The 18,860-nt window shown below is 46.4% G+C and overlaps 1 protein-coding gene across 1 annotated transcript in view; it reads left to right on the top strand.

Annotated features, from left to right (window-relative positions):
* The window catches only part of ZFHX3 (zinc finger homeobox 3), a 547,783-nt gene that overhangs the window by 85,281 nt on the left and 443,642 nt on the right, over positions 1-18,860 (top strand). Inside the window, exon 2 of the mRNA XM_071814502.1 lies at positions 17,395-17,517. The gene's annotated coding sequence lies outside the window, so the exon portion shown is untranslated. The remainder of the gene's footprint in view (positions 1-17,394; positions 17,518-18,860) is intronic.

The following is an 18,860-nucleotide window of genomic DNA, read 5'->3' as shown; positions in this document are numbered from 1 at the left end:
AGCCCTGGCGGGGATGGGGACCCGGCTCGGGGGGTGGACACCGATGGTGTCTGGAGGGTGATGTGTTTGGTACCCAGACCGCAGGGCCGGGGCAGCTGCTCCCGAACCGCGTGGCTGCAGAGGCTGGGCCGGGTCTGCCCAGGGTGGAAAGAGAGAGATGGAGACTGACAGAGGGAAATGGCTGGTGAACACACACAAGTACTTGTGCTGCAGACTTTTTTTGTCTCTCTTGGGGTCGGTCAGAGTCTCGGTGCTGAGCTGACGGGCACATTCAACTGCGCCGGCAGCCTGGGCTGGCCGGTGGCTGCAGGTCCCGTCCGATGGAACTGCTCAGAGCTGCTGAGATCAGCTGAGGAAAGGGACTGAAAGGGGAAATAGCAACAACAGGTACCGGCTGGTTACCACTGGGAACTGGCTGGGAGAAGCTGAACAGAGTTCAGATAAGTCCAGCTGAGACCAAGCTGCTCTGCATGTTTGAATAGTTTCTGTACTCCAAAGCGTTTGCACCATTTTTCCTTCCCCTCCTTCTGCCCACGGGTTTCTTCTTTGAGCCCTGTACTGCTACGGGCTAATTTTTTTTTCCAGGTATTTTACCATTGTCAAAGGTTTTTCCTCTCTCCAAATAGGATTTTAATGAGTGCTTCCACAATTACTAATGTTAATGTCATTAATTTATTTTGTACAGCTTTTGCTAACAACCGAGAGCTGTTTACTTGTAATGATCCTGACTTCTCGCCTCCTCCTCAGCATCTTGGCTGTTGAGTGTTATATTAAGTGGGGAAAATGAAAATGCCTTTAAATAACAAGATCGAACCGCTCTGGGCATTTGGGGAGTGATGAGCGATGCTGAGCACCAACAGGAAAAAGGACAGAGTAAAGTCTGTTGAACGGAGCTGAGAGGGTGTGCTCGCTGGTTTGTGTTTTTACTTTATTGTGAAATCAAATACCGATGGTTTTGATCCATGTAGAAACTATCAAACTGCTGCTCCCTTCCCTCTTCCTTTTCCTCAACTTGTGTCTTCTGGTAAAATTAAGAGGTTAGGACAGTGTAAGTCTGTTAACTGTCCCAAGCCTCAGAAACCAGTGTACTTCTCTCTTGATTTCTTGCTTTCCGCTGGGGATGCCCACAGCTGCCAAGGGCTCTGGTCACTGCTGAGGGACAACACTTCAGAAAACATGTTTAGCTGTCAATGCAAAGATAAACAAGAATAGTGCAACTTTCCTGCATTTTCCAGCCGAAATGGCACCATTGCCTCTTGCCACACCAAAAGCAAGAGCCCGCAGACAACCATCACCACGAGTCAGCGCTGCGGAGGTGAGCCTGGGCCTCAGCTTTGCTCTTTGTTCCTGTCACCAAATTTCCCTCTCCAGCCTGAACTTGTGTGGCGTGATCCGTCCCCCCACGCAGAGCAGCTGCTCTCCCTCTCCTCATTGCATGTTCTGCTGCGATGACGCCGCTGGTTAGTGCACCAGCTCTCACATCTGCAGGCACCAGTTCACAACCTGATCTGCCTGCGAGGGAAGGGAGGGTGGCGCTGACCCCAAACAAATCCTGGTGATTATTATTTCTTATCAAATCATATGATTACTCGTTGATTCAGGGGGTAGTTTTTGCTCAGATACTGAGGAATACGGCCCAGTTCTGCAGATTTTGTGCTCCCAGGTGAATTCAGGCAAACATTGGGCGTTTCGTGGCGCTGGGAAAGACGTGAGGGCACCGAGTGCCTCCTCTGCACCATGGGGACAATGCTCCCAACCCCTCATCTCTGCGGGACAGATCACAAATGCAGATATCGATGTGTAACTTCATGCTGTGCACATATGGTACCAGAAAGTGGGATCATCCCATTGCTGTGAATTTGGAGTGACAATGATAAAGTGAATGATTGGGTGGCCTGGGAACCAGTGTGTGAGTCACGTTGGTCGTTCCCCTGTTTCATATGAGCAAACACAGTTCCACGCTTCTCTCCACATCTTTGGGATGGGCTCTCTTTTGCCTTTACTCTTTTAAAAAAAGGCAACCAAACCCACCCCAAACCGCAGTTATTTGACAAGCTGAACTGAATGTCCGACTAACATTTGTGACAACACCAGAGTTGGGGGTAACGTGATATTTGGATATTATGATGCAAATAGCAGGTCTGAGTTCTGTCTTTCTGAAGACCCTATGGGTGCATTGCTTCGGGTTAAAAAAAACAGAAAAAGGTCAAGCACCATTGAGCTGGCCTCAGAGAGTAAACAGTTATTTTAAACGCCATAGTGTACTCGCTTCCAACAAGAGAGCTGCTGCTCGCAAGCAATGCAGTAGCATTCAAGTATTTAGGTCTCCTTAAAATGGTTTCTTCCCCCACTTGTGTTAATACAGATATTAAGCCTAATAGTATCTACTTAGCATAAACAAGAAGATAAAAATGATTTCTGTGATTGAAATGTTTGTTATTTAGCATTAAGCATCTTCATACTCTCATGTGTTTTGCATTTTAATCCACTCTGTGCTTGGTTTTGGGATTGATAGATTAGTTTTAATCCCCTGTCTAATAGTGGAGTACTGGTGAGATTTATTAAACAGGCAGGGTTTGGTACTTGGATTTAAGAGGACTCACATGCACTGTTCATGCATATTAAATTTGGGAATCCACCAGTTCAGTTTATAAAGGGCTGTGATGTCCTTTATCACTGAGTGTTTCTGTTGTGCTTCACTAGCTCGGTAAGCCTTGATAGTGCTGGAACGGAACAATTTTGATGGCTCCTTCCCGCTGCAGAAATCTAATATTCCAAAGATCTTTTTGACTGTCAGAGTTTTTATTGAAATCTGTTCATTTTATCCCAGTTTGTGTTGTCACCTCCTCCTTTGAAGGTTCGAGGACCCACGGCAGCACGAGGGCTGCGAAGCCCGGGGTGCTGGAGCTGAGCTGGGCGCTCGCAGACGCCTCCCCGGCCCCTTCGTTAGAGTTTGGTGACACAATTGAGTGGCTGCGAGCGCTGGGGCTGGTGCTGTGGAGCACGGTGGTGTCCCCGGGGCTGACGCCAATGTCCCACGGGCTCCTCTGCCCTTGAGCTTTGCCCAGGACTGACCTTGCTGGCAGAGCTGGGGCTCCCACCGCCACGGCCTAGAGCGGGTGGGTTTGAGGTCAATGTATGATGGACACAACCAAAATATTGAGGGTGAGCACTGGCTGAGAAGGACGCGCTTAGGGAAGAACGCCCGTCAGAGGCCGCTGCGAAGGCCACGTGCTCTGCCGGCTCTGGGCACCACGTGTCCCTGTGTCACCTCTCTGGGTGTCCCATGTCTCGGCTGCACTTCAGCAACCAAATAAAAACGTGCTGTATGGTGATTAGAATGTGAAAATGACTCCTGTGTGGGTTTTACTGTTACACTGGGAAAAGCAGAAGCTTGATAATAGTTAAGAAACCACTGAAAACTTCAAACCTGCCTAAATTACAAATTCATGCCCTATCAGCAGAAGATGAGTTGACTTAATTTGCGGTTTTACTGGCTAATATGCCATTAATGCTGTAATACTAGTAATGCTGTGAGAAATAGGGGAAATTTACCTTTTTGTTCATGTAATTATAGGACTGCTATATAAAAGTTATTAACTGCAGAAGTGAAAACTAGCAAAAAATGAGTTTAAATTTAATGATAAGTTAAACCACTAAATGCTCTTTGCAAGAAGATGCTTTATTATTGTAGGTTTGCTTCTTTAGCTAACCTCTATTTTTGATGTACCAAACGAAGTTGTAAAGTAGGTATTGCAAACAGAAGTGGCAGCAGTTGTAATCAGCAGCTTAGGAGCTCTTGCATTTGGTTAGAACACAGATAACTAGAAAAAAAAATCCTATCTGAATTTTTACTTGGTCGTTGGGAACTGATCAGTCCTGTGAACTAAACAACACTCGGCTTTAAGATCTGGTCATGGAAGACAGAGTTTTTTTAGAAACTTTAATTAAAAAGAAATGATGTATTATGCTGGATAACTGACAGTACTTTCCTACCTCAAAGCATTTTTTTTTTTAATTCTGCATATAACATAAAAAGAGATAAAGAAGGAAAATAGGCAGTTATTTGTTCCCACCCCTCCCTTCTCTTTTTTGATTTCTTTTTTTCCTAAAGCAAGAGTCCGTGCAGTGACACTGAAAGGTGGTGAATTTAAACGATGATTTTTTCACATAATACTTTTAGCCCTTGGAATTCATTGCCACAATATGTTGATGCAACAAGATTGAAAATATTAGATATTTTATGGCTAATGAGGACATCCATGTTAACATATATAATTTCGATTAAATAATCAAAATTCTACTGCTCCAGGACATAAGAAAATCCCCAACCAATGGTGATGGGGAGGGAGCTCCCCTGTGGCCACGTTATTTCATAATTATCAGCTACGAGGTTTCTTGCCTGTTTCAGTGCAAGAATACTGAACAAAATTAACTGTTTTGGAGCATGTGAGGGTAGGAAACCACCTGGTTCTTCAGTTGCTTGTGTTCCTCAGGAAAAATGCCCATTTGCCATGCAGGGGTTTCCTGGGACCCTCATTTCTGTGTGTGACATTTCAGAAAGGTTTGCAGTGACCATGTTGTCAGAAGGGTAGAAAATAACTTTGTATCTGTTTTCCTTTTGTGCATGTAGCTTTGGCAACTCAACACAGGCAAGTTTAACACAATTTAATATATTAAAAGAGGAAAAAAAAGGCTGTTGTGTAAGGAGCTGCCAGGATGTGTCCCGTGTCGGTCAGGAGGGACGGGGGTTACGTGGGGAGCACATGGAGCTTTGACCAAGTCCATCCGAGAGGCTCCCGCAACGCCCTGGTTTTCAGCTGATGATTTCAGCAAAATGAGGAAAAACCCGAAAAGTCGGTACTTTTTTTGATAGCTTTGCTATTCTGATGTAGTTGCATTTGTAAGAATAGAGTTGGCTTCAGGTCGTGGCGGGTGGGAGGTGGTTCCAAACGAGAGCTCGCAGGGATGGACAGACTGACTGACTGACGACCTTTGGTGCAGGATCTCCACAAACCCAGCGCGGGGATTTCACAGACCCCCAGCTGCACACGACAATCTCCTTTAAGGCACCTATAGCCTTAGGTGCTCCTCAGCTTGAGGTATTCTACCTTATTACAACTTTAAAAAAGCAAAAGCCACATCTGGGAATGAATCCAACAAACGTAGAGGAACTTGCAGAAATGCCACACAGACATCGCAGCCCGGGCTGCAGGTTCCGCCTCTATTTCCAAGGGGCTTGTGGCACCACATGAACCAACAGACAGCACATTTGCTTTTATGTTGAGAACCACCTTCGGCTTAAATCAAAGAGGAAACGCAGTGATGTGACACGTGATTTGTGTCGTGTTTCCTGCCACACGTTTTCTATCGGTGGTGACCATGCACCCGCCTTCCCAGGACCTGCTGGAACCGTCCCAGCCCGACTGCAGCACCCAGAGCGCTCGCTGGGGAAAGCCTGGCAATTAAAACATCGCTTCATTTGCTTAAGGTGATTTGTTGACACGTGAATACGTTAGTAGGGAAAAAATGAATGAAACAGGAATTGAAGGGGAAGGTTGTGCACACATTTCTGCATTTATAACTTGCCCATGGACAATCCCTCCATGACCATGGGGTTTGACCACCTACTCACCTACCTGGACTTTCTGTTACGGATTCTTGTAAGACACCATGGAGATGTGATACAAGAGATTTGCTGTAGTTTCACCAGAGGCATAATAATAGCTCATGTTCTTCCCATTTTTCTTGTCAACGCTGCTGGCTCCGCCATGCGGTGCATCCCCAGTGCTGGGTTTCCACAATACGAGTGGTCCCTGGTGAGGACGGCCGAGCTCTCCAGGACCTTCTCGTCCAAAGTGCTTGCATGTGCAAAGCGTTTCACTGGTGTTCTTGCTGGTTCAAATTCGTTAGAGAGGCGGCTCCAAGAGCAAGCTCCTGCTTAGCACTGACACCGAGATCCTCCTGTGCCCTCCTCTCCCTCCCCCACGCCTACACACATTATTTTTTCCCCTTTTGGTTATTTACAGAAGCCTCGGTCACATCAGTGTCAACCCTGTTAGTGCAGTTCTGGGCGATGTCCTTCTCCCCAGCACTGTTTCCAGCCCTCACAGACTGGGACGGGTGTTGTTTCAGCACACACATCCTCAACTCGAACTAGAAAACTCCATGGTTTTTACTTTTTAAGGCTACAAAAGTTGCGAGCGCCGTTGAGGCCGCGGGACTGGCACACGAAGCGCCGCGTGTGCTTCCGCACTGCGGGGTCGGGCCACTCGATCTTTCCGTGTCCCCGGCTATTTGGATTAATTCACTAGAACACAGAGTGACGCTGAATGGTGTCACGTGGGTAGAAGTAAGAAAACATCAGCTTTTAAAATAACTTCTGCCTTGCCCCTCCGTGTGCCAGTAGTTCTTGCCATTTGAAGGAAATTTTTTTGGTATCCTTTTATGTAAACACATCATGTTAAAAAAGGCAAACTATAAAATGTTAAAAACCCTGCAGGGTATTAAAAATACTGGTCTCAATGTATGTGTTCATTCCTTTCACTTTCTTTTTAGATCACTAGTGTTGGTACAAAATGAGCTGAGAGGAGAGAATTCTAATTAGGTTTAAAAAAGAAAAAATATGGCAGTTTATTTTGAGCTCATGTCTGCTTTGCAAAGGCATATCCCATTTCAGATGCAGGCAGAATGAATCATTATTACACATTTATCATCATAAAAATGCTTATTTGGACTTTTTTTTTTTTTTAAGAAGAGGAAAAAATTATAAAAAGGGCAAAGCAAAGAGCCATCTCTGAAGGGCAGTTATTGCTTGCCCTTGCTTGGGAAAAAAGCCTTTCTCAATGGGATTACGTCCCCGCTCATAACCTATCAGCCGTCTGATCAGAAATTCATAACACAGGCCATCCATTTCCAGCTCTGCGAGGGCTGCATGATTGAATTTAAATAGGCAAATGCCAGACTTGAGCTTTGACATTCTCTCTGTCTCCCTCAATCTCTTCCTCCCGCTCTTCCTCCCGTCCCTGCGTGCTCCACCATTTCGCGGCAGCCGGAGCCGGCGGTGCCGAGTCCTCGGGAAATGGAGGGTGGACGTGGGGGGAGCGCGGGGGAAATGGTGAGGGAGCCGGACGGCAGCAAATTATAAATTGTTGCTGTCATTCTTTCATCGGGACACTAAAATCTGTTTTAAAAGCCCCTTACCTTTTATTCCTGATTTAAAAAGAGATATTGCAGCACACATTAATAGTCAGTGTCCTCACCCAACCCACAAGATGCCTCGAGCACAAAGCTCCTGGGCGATTCCCTTCTTTCTGTTTCTCACGTAGCTGCTAAGGATGGAAATGAATTCAGACCTGTGCGGTTTCGGGTACACCGGGCAAAGAGCTGCGCGGTACAGCAGTGCCGGTGCTGAGCGGGTGTGCTGGGGACAGTGCCAGTGCTGGCCCTGCCAGTGGGGACATGGACAGTGACATCTGGGCCCAGTGGTTCTTCCAGCACAGCAGAACCTGCTTCCCAACCGGCTTTGGGCTCAACCTGCGCCCACAGTGGGAAACGCGCGTGTGCTCCCGTTCCCAACCCCGCCGGACGCAGCTCCGTATTGAGTCAGGGATATTACAATGATGCTTTTATTGCTTTCTTTCCCGCTGGGTCTTTTATCCCCTCTTCAGTGTACTGATGCAGTTTCAGCCCAAATTCTTACTGTAAATTGTGCTTCAAAACAAACATTTGAAAAGTCTTCGTCCTTCAGAAAACAGGTAGATGCTCCAGAACCTGCGCTGTTATCCAGTGGTGCTTTATTGCCAAGCAAGCGCAGGGAAAGAAGCACCCAAGCGTGAGAGCGTCGGCAGTGGGACAGTCGGGTTCAGTGGATGAGGCTGCTCTGGGGGCGTTCCTGGAGTGGTTACATTTCTTCCATGTTTTTGTTTCTTTAGAAAATGCTTAGAATTTAGAAGTCTTTAGAATTTAAGGCCAGAGGGGTCTTGGGATGTACATCTGCTCTATTCATTTAGTTTTTGCCAATTACTTTTTTTTCTAGTTCGAAACTAGAGTTTGACTGAGGCTCTGCTCAAGAAAGTCACTGAATTTGGGCTATAATTTCTGTGTTTTCCAGTATAACCCAACTCTGTAACCATTTTTCTGCTATCTTTAGCTTTCCTCACCCATATTCTGCTGCCCACAGCTTCCAGTTTATTTTACTTGTTACTTACTTCCCTTGTTTCCATTTGTCATCTTGGTTTTCTATTTTAATTGCTGATTTTATACTGCTACTAAACCGAGACGCCTTTTAGCTGAAGTTGTAACCTTTCTTCATTGTCCAATTGTCTTTCTAGCCATTTAATACGTTTCTTCTGAGGTTTTGGCTGACATCCTCCTAAATCCTTTCTTACAATCAGTTTTCAATATTTTGTGTAGCTTTAGGAAATACCACGAACACGCACTTTGGAACTGTGATCTGCATAAGCAGGTTAAATATAAGGTGAAAGTTCCTGAAGCTCTGGCTTCAGATTTCCAGATGTGAATTATTTGGTGCTAAACCCACATATCCTTTACTTTCAGTGCCTTCAGGAAAAGCTTGTGCTCCTTTCCGAACGGCCTGTCCCAAACTTGGAGCAGAAAGGGAGGGTATAAACCAGCCAAGGGAACTGTTAATGAGTTAATCTTTTTGGCTGATGGGATTCGCCTTCTGCTGAACCACAGGGCTCGTGTACGGAATAAAAGGCTGAGCGGTGACAACCAGCAGGTCTCAGCATGACCGACTCCTACAGGATGTTATTACCATCAGAAAAAAATAAACAATGCATACCCAGGAGATTGTTTCTTTCTGTAGATTGTCAAAGGGGGGGAAAGAAATGCCAGTGAAAAACCTCTATGTTATATTACTTTTGCTGAAGATGTCACAAGCCTTTCTTCAAAATGTAAGGCAAAGTTTGGCTCTCGGTAATCTTTTCTGCTTTCCGCAACACATTAATTAGAGAAGACGTTTGCTAAAGACAATTAAGCTCTTACTTGGTTTACCATTTCAGCTTACATGTGCTAATAATTTAACCATGCATGGAGAGAAATAATAAAGCAAATTGGTCTCTAGTTGTTTTCCAACCTGTGGCTGCGTGGCTGTTGTTCTGTCCCAGCAGCACGGGGTGTGCGTCCCGTGGCCCCACGGCCGGGGAGCCCAGATCCACTCAGACTCATCAAGCGGGAGCTGCAACGTTCCTGCTCCCCAGCCCTTCAGAACACTCGTGTGAGAAACGTCTTGGAGAGTCTGGGTGGAGAGGAGGAGGAGTTTCAATCTTCAGAAACAAGTATATAATGTTTTAAAAATGTAAATAGTGTATCTAAGAAACCAATTCAGAATAATTATTTCAAAGATAGATATAGAATTCCAAATCTGCAATGTAATGGAGAGGCAGAAAAATGTTAAGAGAATAATTTTAATTCAAATTAAAATTTTAAAATTTGAAATATTATTTGAGAGTGCAGCTATTTTGGAGTCCGCACAGGCACTCTGGCTGGCGACAGAGAGCAGAGCAATGGGCACCCCGAAGATCTGGAAAGCAGGCACAATCTTATTTGATATCAGGTTTAAAGAACTGCAGACACGTGTGTATTAATTATTTACACAATAACTTTTAAACAAAGTATCTTTTTTATAAGGTCAACTTTCTTTTGTTGCATTAGTCCACTCAGAAGGTAAAAGCCTCTTGCTAAGGTCAAGCCCTGTGATGGAAGTGGATGTTGCAGAAGTTACGCTATTACCTCCCATCATCTAGAAATAAGAGTTATAAATGGCCTGCAAGATTATTACTCACCACAATGGTACAGTGAGCTCTTTTCCACATACTGGAGTTTTTTAGTAGACCTCGCTTTTCATTATTTTTGAGAATTTTGTTTTGTATACATTTCCATGTCTTTGTATAAAAACTGACTTCACCATATGCCATGACTTTCTGGCTGAAACATAAACCATGCAGTAGAATGTTTGTGCTGTGTGTATATTTTGTATTTTTCTTTAAAGACACAGTGCCAACACCCTTCTGTATTTACAATTCCAGGAATAATCATCTAGTTTGTAAGAACATCTATTTAGCAGTGCATGAGACTTGTCAACTAGCACCTCCCCAAGTAAGCTGCTGTTTAAAGGGAATAATGGGGTTTGTGCTTTCTTCTTTAACGATGAAAGCACAAGAGTTGCAGATAATGCTTAATTGACTATCTGTTCCTAAAATGCCCTCTTGATTCCCTTTTGAGAGGTTTTATGTTTATTTCCTGTATGATATATATCGAATCACTGGATGGGTGAAGGGAGGCGGAGGAACAAGTTGGAGACAGAAAGAAGTAGGTTGAACTGTGCAGTTTCATCCTCCTAACACCAAGTCGTGCAATTCTTGCTGGTCGTTGCTGGTGTGAATACAAACATGGGAGCAGTTTGTGGCATTACCTTCCCCGCTGGTGTTCCAATTGGAAGGGATGGGGTTTTGTTTGACTTTTATCATGGTTGTATTTGGTTTGGGCACAACACCACAAGACACTCTTCTGAGCAAAGGTGTCTCGTATTGCCGGCGTCTGGAGCTTTGCCTGGTGCTGGTGCGGGCAGAGCCAGCGCAGGGTGGCTCAGGTCACAGCAGGACACTAAAGGAGCATCCAGACACTTTGACAATTTTTAATTTTTCCTGTATCTTTCAACAACGTCGGGAGCTGCAAGAATGAACACGAGTGCTGTTGAGCCCCAGGACTCAGCTGCTCAGGCTGTTTGCACAGGGAGGTTACACTGAGTTCTGCCGAGGACGATCCCTCCGGAGCAATTGGCTTCTTGGGCTTGGTTTAACTTCTTCAAAATACTGTAAATTAAACCACTGGCTCCTTAACTGTAGTCTATAGAATTACATTAAATAGTAAAATTTATGAATGAGTCAGTTCTGTGTGGTTATGTGAGGTGACTGGAAATTCCGGCACTGGGGAGTGGTCTCTTGCTCCTGACTTTAGGAACCGCTAAGCTAAATAAAATAAAGACGTCCTTATTCAGATTAAGGTCATTTGGGGAGTTATGACTGTGTATATTTTAAGTTCATGCCTTCTTTTTTATTAACATAACCCCCAACTTGCTCAGGATTTTGGAAATGCAATGAGAACTACTCTGCACCATTTACAGTGCAGAACTACACCTAAATTCTTTATAAAAACAGAAGAATAATAGTAATTCCTAGACGATGTAGAATATTTTAGATCTTAAAGTGATTTTAAAAGATGAGCTTACTTATTCCATCTCTTAGTTGTTAAATTGCAATATTGACTATATAATTCTGAAATTTTTACGCAATGGCAAAAAAAAAGAGCAGATAGGAGGTAACGTTTCCGTGATTGCCGACCCCCGGCTGCTGCTGCCGTGTACTTTTCTGCACAGGCGGTTTTGGCAGCGTTCAGATGGAGGAAAGTGAAGACCTTTCATTTCTGTGGCTGCAGCGTAGTCTTGGATATGCCACCACATTCTTGTTATTAGCACTCTGAAAGCACTTAGAGACCACAGGCAGGATCAGTGTTTCACTGTAGAGACACCTGAACTTGTTTAACATACAATTTTTGTTTATTGAAGTGTGTGCCGAATCTCACTGGGTTGAGAGGAGCGAAAATTTCACTCCCTGTCTTGCAGAGTTTTATTCTAAATAGTTAAAAGAGATGAGTCATGGGAGAGGTGAATTACTGTCCTCATTCTGCAGAAGGATTAAGTGATGGACCCCAACTTAGGAGGCGGCTGGTGGTGTGGCCTCAGTTAGGCCAGGCCCAGCAGTTGGGCTGGGCCCAGCATCTTCACCATGGGGATGTGGGTCCTCTCTAACAGTTCCACATTGAAAACAGAGAACTAGCAACAGTCCAAAACCCCTTCGTAACTGTTAATAAGACACATGCAGTGGCTTCATATCTTTAAGTGTTAGATTTTGGATGCTAAAAGCTTTGTGAGCCGTTTTTTAATAACTGAGAATGATACTGCTTAGAAAATTTACCAGATAAGTCCTGTTCTATAGAAAACAATCTAATATTCTGATCCCCAAAACAATGCCTTAAAATGCACCCTTATATTTGTTATGGATACATTAGTTACAGGGGTTTTTTATTATTTTTAAGAAGTTGTAGCTGTTGTGCGTTGCTGTTGTGTTTAGAGAAGAGAGGGAGGCCAGCACAAGGTTGCAGAGGTGCGGAGTGGCACCAGCTCCCTGCGACAGGCACGTGCGGTGTGGCATCCAGAACAGCCAAAACAGCCAGAGAATCCTTTGAACAGTGTGAAGAGGCCCAGGATGTAGCAGCAGCGTAAGCAGCGCCAGGCTTTATGTGGGAGATACGGAACTGATACGAGCCGGATGTGTAAGAAATAATTTTGGCTGTTGTTTTCATAATTGCGTTTTTGATGTCAGTTCAAGACGACGCTGAGTGTTACTGTGAGGGCTGCGGGCTATTAGAAACCCTCAAATCAAACCGCTCTTTGGATGCCTGACTTTGCCTGGGTTTATAAGGAGAAATAATACTTTTTATGGGATCAGCTGGTAAAGCTGAAAAAAATTGGCATGCCATTGAGATCAGAGTTTGGCAATCAGGTTTGAAAATTGTATTTTTAAATCCAGTAGAGTGTTGTCACGGTTCCAATACTCTCGTTACTTAAGCTTTACCACCTGAAGGCTGAGCACAAGAGCTGCTTAACAGTCCTCTGAGTCTCCACACCTTTGATTTTACCTTAAAACCTTTCGATATTCCAACAAAATATGAAGCATCACATTTGTTGCTGTTATTATTACTTACAGGAGGGATATGATTAAAAATATTTTTATGCAAAAATGGTCAAATACATTTTAGGCAAGTGCAGCCAAATGAGTGTTTTGGTAAAAGTAACTTTATACTTTGGGCACAGAGGAGTTACGAGTATCTGTACGCTCAGATGCTGATAGGACTAGCTTGGCTGCTTTTGATGGTTCACAAAATCAGAACACCAGAAGGGGAATAACTGGGAGGGGTCTGCGAGGCTTCTGCTTTCCCTCTTTGTCCAGGTGTCAATTTTAATTCCTTGTTTATATTTGGCACTATCAAAAATCTGGATTTCATTTCCCTGTCTTCACTGGGAGCTATCCCTTTGCTCTTAAGCAATACTTTTTATTTGTGATTTGTAACCACAAATGTATTTAAACCTGCTTTGTACAGTGATGCACAACCTTCAGCCGTGCCGGTTTTGTGATCAGGATAGAGCGGCCCACGCCAGGAGCTATAAATACGTTGGGACACTGTTAAGCTGTGATTCCAGACTGCTCATCCTGCGCACACGGGCAGCATCTTCGGTCTTGGCTGGTTTTCGGTGGCTGTGCCGTGTCCTGTGAACACCACGGCCAGCGTGGGGCAAGGAGGACGCTGCGTCCCCCCCAGCCATCTCCTCCCCATCCACGGCCCTCTGCTCCCTCCAGCTGTTTTGTTTGAGGCTGCTCCGGTTCTCATTTCAAATCGTACCTGCTTTCTGAGCTGCTCCTTGGTCCCCGAGTGTGCTGGCCTGATGTGATCCACTCCTTGAGCGTACGGTGGCAGTTCCGTGTGTGTCACCGTGTCACTGCACGTAGATCCCTGCTGCCAGCCCAGAGCTGCCCACATTGACCCTTGAGAGGAGTGGGTTGTCTCTGAACATGCAGGAAAAAACGTCTGGCTTGGACAACTAGAATATTGCTGTGGCTTTCAGGTTCTCTGAAGAATTCTCTCACATCCCTCCGGTAGCTGGTTTCATGGAATCCCTGATAATAAACCCCCAAGAAACCAGCCCCCCCTTGGCTCAGCCCCTCAGAAGGAGCCCGTGGCTCTGCCATTTCCCCACAGACTGCTAAATTGTATTCTGTATTTACCTCGAGGACTGTATTTATCATTGATCACCATTCACGGTGATGCCTCCAATGTGCAGTCAGCCATTTTTCTGCAGAAAATATTTGCGTCCTAATTATTGTAGGTAAGTCCCTGGGGAGCAGCGGCTGTGGGGCTCTGCCCGCGACCCCAGTGCATGTGATTTGGACTCCCCAGCCCCATGAAAACTGATTCAGAGATTGCAAAATTGTCTGAAAGAGTGGTTCAGCTCATTTTCTATAAAACTCGATCTCTCTCGTGCAAACGCACCTGTTGGGGTTGCTGTGCTGCCCCCCCGGCCTGGCTGGGGCTCAGACCTGCTCGTGGAGCCCCGTGGGGATCCTGGTTTTGTGGTCGGCTCCTGTGGGCACAGGGTGAGTTTGTGGCAGCAGAGACCAAGACAAACATGAGATTTTTCCACTCACATCTATTTTTGAGTTCAGCCTTTCTCTGCAACTGCTTGGAAAGGCGATGAGAACCCGGAGATACAAGCCAGCTCCGAGCGTGGAGACCCTTTCCCATCGCCCGGTGAGGACAGACACGCGCTGCAGCGGGTCCTTTCTTGTTTCCATCTTGTAATCCCCGCTATCCGCCATGTTGTGCTTTGTATTATTTTTAAGTGCTGCTCCACATCTGATGTAAGTGTGAAGCAGCGCTATGGGGCGATGTCTGGGAGAGGCTCTGGTCCCACAAGGCCGTCCACTGGCCACAGCCCGACCTGCTCAAAGACGTTTCACACATTCCTTGTTTTCTGACCATCGGGGGGAAAAAAATAATTTTGATTTTTCTAAACCAGATTTTATTTTTGAAAATAGTTCCAATAATAAATAACAACCTATTAACCCAGCATGCTTTAATGCTGCGAAGCTTACCATAAAGACTACAGAGAGCACAAACATAACATTAAAAAAAGCGTGCACAGTTATTTCTCCTGCCCAGCGCCTCTCCCCCATCGTGCACGCAAGCTGTCTCTTTAATAATGCAAAGGAGCAGTAAATTTCAAGCTGAGGATGGGCAATAACAAGGAGAGTTATTTCCACAATGCCCCAGTGTCAGCCCCTGGCTTAGGCGCACACCTTATTAGTTCTAACAGGCTGGTTAGCATCGGGTCACCTCTGCGGCTCCGCGCCCCAGCGGGGTCACCGTCTCCAGGCTATATTTGGGGAGAGGGGGAAGGGACACGATATTGAGAGATTCTCTTATCGCCCAGCATTTTTAGGGCTGTTTATTTTTATTTAGTCCCCTCCATTTTGCGCCTCGCCGTTCTCTTGCCCTCTCTCCCACCCGGTGTATCTGCAACCTGCGTGAACCCCATGTGGTGGGCAAACCTTCCCTGCCAGAGCATATGAAAGCAGAGACCACGTTACTGGGGGGCTTCATCTGTATTTCTTTGGAGAAATAATTCAAACTGATCAGTTTGTGTTTGTGTATGGACAAATAAAGCGCGTTAGAAATCCGTGGTGCGAGGAGCCCGCCGCGGTTGTGCTCCGTGACGCGGGGTGAGCGCGCGGGCGACGCCGACACCGCCGGCGGCACAGAAACCGTGTGCGATGGGTCCCTTAAAGCAAGCTGACTGGAGTATCTTTTAAAACCAATGTTCATTTTTTTTCTTCTCTGAAATGTATGAAAAGCTGCACATTATGGAAATGCACGTGTGGGGGTTTTATATGTCCCTCTCTCCATCAGCCCCCTCCCCCACCCGCCAGTTCCCATCCAAAAATGAATGCAAAGAAATACTATTAGGCTGTCTGGTTATGTATTTTTTATGAGGCCATACAAGACACTGCCTGACCTCGTGCAGCTCATGTTATAACCACATTGAAGATGCTTTTCATTTGGGTTCTGCTTTTCAGCCTGGATGACCTCTATTAAATAAAAAAAAAAAAGAAAAAAATGGCCTAATATGTGACCCCTGGGACTAGTCGCTTCAAGGATTACATTTAATTCATATGATAATATTGAAATATAATGTTTCTGTGTCTAATGTTTTGGATGTTTTTTCTTTCTTCTTTATTTCAGGGACCCTTTGAGTCTTGTCGAAGATGTTCTTTTTTTCTTTTTTTTTAAATCTGTTTTGGGGAGGACAAGTCGCTCGTGCTCAGTGGCCAGATTCTTAAAAATCACCTTTCTCCCTTTGGGAAGCAGGCTTGAGTACAAAAGAGCACTCTTCCCACTGCCTTTGAAGGAGAAGAGAAACAAAGGCAGGGAAATTATTTTTTATAAGGAAGTGTGTCTGCCAAGAGCTCGTCAAAATAAAGAGCCACTCTTTGTTTTGGCGTTTGCTGAACCAGTTGACGGGGTGACCTGCTTTCCCCACACAGCCTGGCTGGGGCGCGGGCAGACCCCGGCAGCTCCATTGTCTGCCCGGCCGCGCAGCCCCGGCGCTGCCGGATCCACCGGACAAACGCGCCCGGCGGCAGCACCGTCCGCCCGAGCGGCTCCCCTGGCGTGAGCATCCCAGCCTGTCCCACGGGCAACACGCGTTTCAGGGGTTTGTAACTTCTCCATCAGAATGTCCTCTGGGATGAAACACGACTTGTGACGGTTCAGCTCAGGAGCAAATTTGCTAATGCCAATTGCAAAAATGAATTTGACCCTTCCTGAATATTCTGCGTGCAAAAGTACATTTTTTCCCCCGCTCCTCTCACTAAAATAATGTTGTGAGGTGGATGGTGGAATTCAGCAATCAGTCAGCAATCTGACCGGAGACCTTGTGCTCGGAAGCAACGAAGCCCTTAATCATTCACAGTAATGACGTGTTTGTAAAAAAGTGCCACATGTAGGCACCTTGTATTTTCAGCAAACATTTAATGCGAGGTTGTTAAAAAGTGGATGTGATGCACGCAGTGACGGTGTGTTTGGTGCGAGGGATTTTCCTCCTGTCTGTGCCACGCCAGCTCACAAAAGCTGGGTCTTTTTCAAACAATAGGCCTGCACTCCTGGAGATCCAGTCCCGAAACACGGGGACGCTACTCTGTGACATTTGCCAGAGGATACACAATTCTGATTATTTTTTCCCCCCTTTTTCCTACTGTGACTGAAGCTATGAAATGGTACAGTTAATTGTGCAAAAATACACCTCCAATACCACTAAGGTTGTGATGAAATAGTCCAAGTCGGCGCTGGGCAGTTCTGGCAGAGCTGGTGGCCCCGTGGCCGTGGACGGGACCGTTCACCTCGTGAACCCCCGTGCTCGTGGGGAACCGCGGGGCAGGTGAGGATGGGAGTTTGCACCTTGACTCCAATGCCATTGCGTTTATTTGTGTCATAGGCTGAACCTTGACAGTTTTTGGCGAAAAGCTAATTAGCGGCGCATATGCCACCCTGCGCGCACGTGCGTTCCGTGTATATGTGCGCCAGCATTTTGTGTAGGATATTAAAAAAATATCCAGGCTTTTGGTTCCCCTTTGTAAGGCATGAAGCTGTGACCCTCCCCTCCTCTCCTCCCTCCCCCTGTAGCCCCAGACTTCACCATGCCCTGGCTGCTCGCTTAACATGGAGTTGTCTTTTTTATTTTTTTTATAAACCCAGTCACAACACGGGAAGAGGAGGAGGAGGAGGAAGAGAGAGGACGAGAGAACTCAAAACCCTGAAGGATGGTTCTCAAAAAATTCTGGCGGCACCGCGGGGACTGGCGGTGGAGCGGCCGCGGAGGTAAGGCGCTGCTCCGCGGAGGTGAGGCGAGGCAAGGCAAGGCGAGGCAAGGCAAGGCGCTGCTCCGCGGGGCTCCCGCGCTGCTCCGCGGGGCTCCCGCGCTCCGCCCGCGCTTCTGGCGCGAACGCGGCGGTTCCGGCGGCGCCGACACCTCCGCTCCGCCGCGGCTGCCGGAGCGCGCGGGCGCGCGCTGATGTGAATATGCAAATGAGCGGCGGGGCCGCGCCGGCACGTGCTGCCCGGCCCTCCCCGCGCGCTGCCGGGCCCGCGCGGGGCTGCGCGTGGGCGGGGGCGCGGGAACCCGGCTCGGCCCGGAGCGCGATGGCTGCGAACCGGCCGGGGGGAGCGGAGCGGCGGGGCTGCTGATCGCGGGCATTGCACTCACCACAGTGCGGGGGTTACATTGTAAAGTGGCCAGCGCTGGGGACCGGGGGGGCCTGCGACCCCCCCCTCCCACGCCTGGAGAACTTTTTGTGTTTGTAAGGAAAGGCAGCTTGAGGAATCAGAAAATTATTAATTTATGAAATACAGGGGGCCGAGTTACCGAGATTTTAACGCAGTCCCATTTTTATTGCAAGTATATGACGAGATAGTCAAAAAGATGGGAAAAACTGTATATGACAAGATAAGCAAAAAGATGGGAAAGACATTTTTATTATTAAAGGAAAATCTTTTATTGGAGGAATGTTTTAGAAATTTACAGTCAAAGAAATTTAATTTTATCCTTTGCCTTTTGCTTTATCCCCATTTTAATAAAAGAGCCCTAAAGAATATAAGCAGCGCAGCAATTGCCGAACAAAGCAGCTCTCGGGCAGTCGCTCATGGGTCTGAATGGGATTGAAAAATCGTGGCCGAGCTGCCGGGTCCTGGCTCGAGCTTTGGGCAGCACCCTCGGGCGCACAAAGGGGAAGCCGGGGGAGACGTCGCAGGTGACGCTCCGTACAGATCAGTGGCAAGATTAATATTTCATATTCAGTAGACACAAACTTTTTGATTTTTTTTCTCCTCTGTGTTTGCCTACCTGATAATTTGGAATACCTGACAAGGTCTGACGTTTATACGCAGTTATTCTAGAGAGCGAGAACAATTGCAGGAGCAGTTCAGTGCTGCTGGGGACACCTGCGAGCCCCCCGAGCTGGAAATGACCGCTTGCAAATCTGCAGACCACCACTAATGTTAATTCACTGGGAAGAAGAATTGCAAAGCAACTCTATTAGTTTTTCTTAGGTATTACCAGGAACTTTAAATGATATACTGATGGGATAGGTGTATTCATTAGGTTAATAAATAAATAGAAAATCCCTAATTCTTGCGCAGGGTGGGGCTGCAGGAAGGGAATGAAA

Source organism: Patagioenas fasciata, chromosome 13 (assembly GCF_037038585.1).
Source record: "Patagioenas fasciata isolate bPatFas1 chromosome 13, bPatFas1.hap1, whole genome shotgun sequence".
Classification (NCBI taxonomy): Eukaryota; Metazoa; Chordata; class Aves; order Columbiformes; family Columbidae; genus Patagioenas; species Patagioenas fasciata.
Note: the sequence above shows the minus strand (reverse complement) of the source record. Positions and strands in the feature narration are given on the sequence as shown.